The following is a 316-nucleotide window of genomic DNA, read 5'->3' as shown; positions in this document are numbered from 1 at the left end:
GTACAAGTCCTCTGAATTATTTTAGTTCATAACACATTTTTTTGTCTACATACCTAACTGTTAACTATGGGGCTAAAAACACCTACGACAAAAATAGTAGAGAAAAAAATTAAGCACCCAGGAAAAGTTAAAGCGTTTATGACCCGTGAAACACACCATAAAGTTTAAGCGCGTCATGAGAACGGAGACTTCAGTAAAAGGTTAAACGCCAGGGTATTCACACGTCTCAGAAATTCCCTCGCTAATTTTTTCTTTTTTTTCGTCTCCTTTTTTGGTTTTCATGAATCATTTCTTCGATTTCAGATATGGATATGAT

The sequence above is a fragment of the Penaeus monodon genome, chromosome 21 (assembly GCF_015228065.2).
Source record: "Penaeus monodon isolate SGIC_2016 chromosome 21, NSTDA_Pmon_1, whole genome shotgun sequence".
Taxonomy (NCBI): domain Eukaryota; kingdom Metazoa; phylum Arthropoda; class Malacostraca; order Decapoda; family Penaeidae; genus Penaeus; species Penaeus monodon.
Note: the sequence above shows the minus strand (reverse complement) of the source record.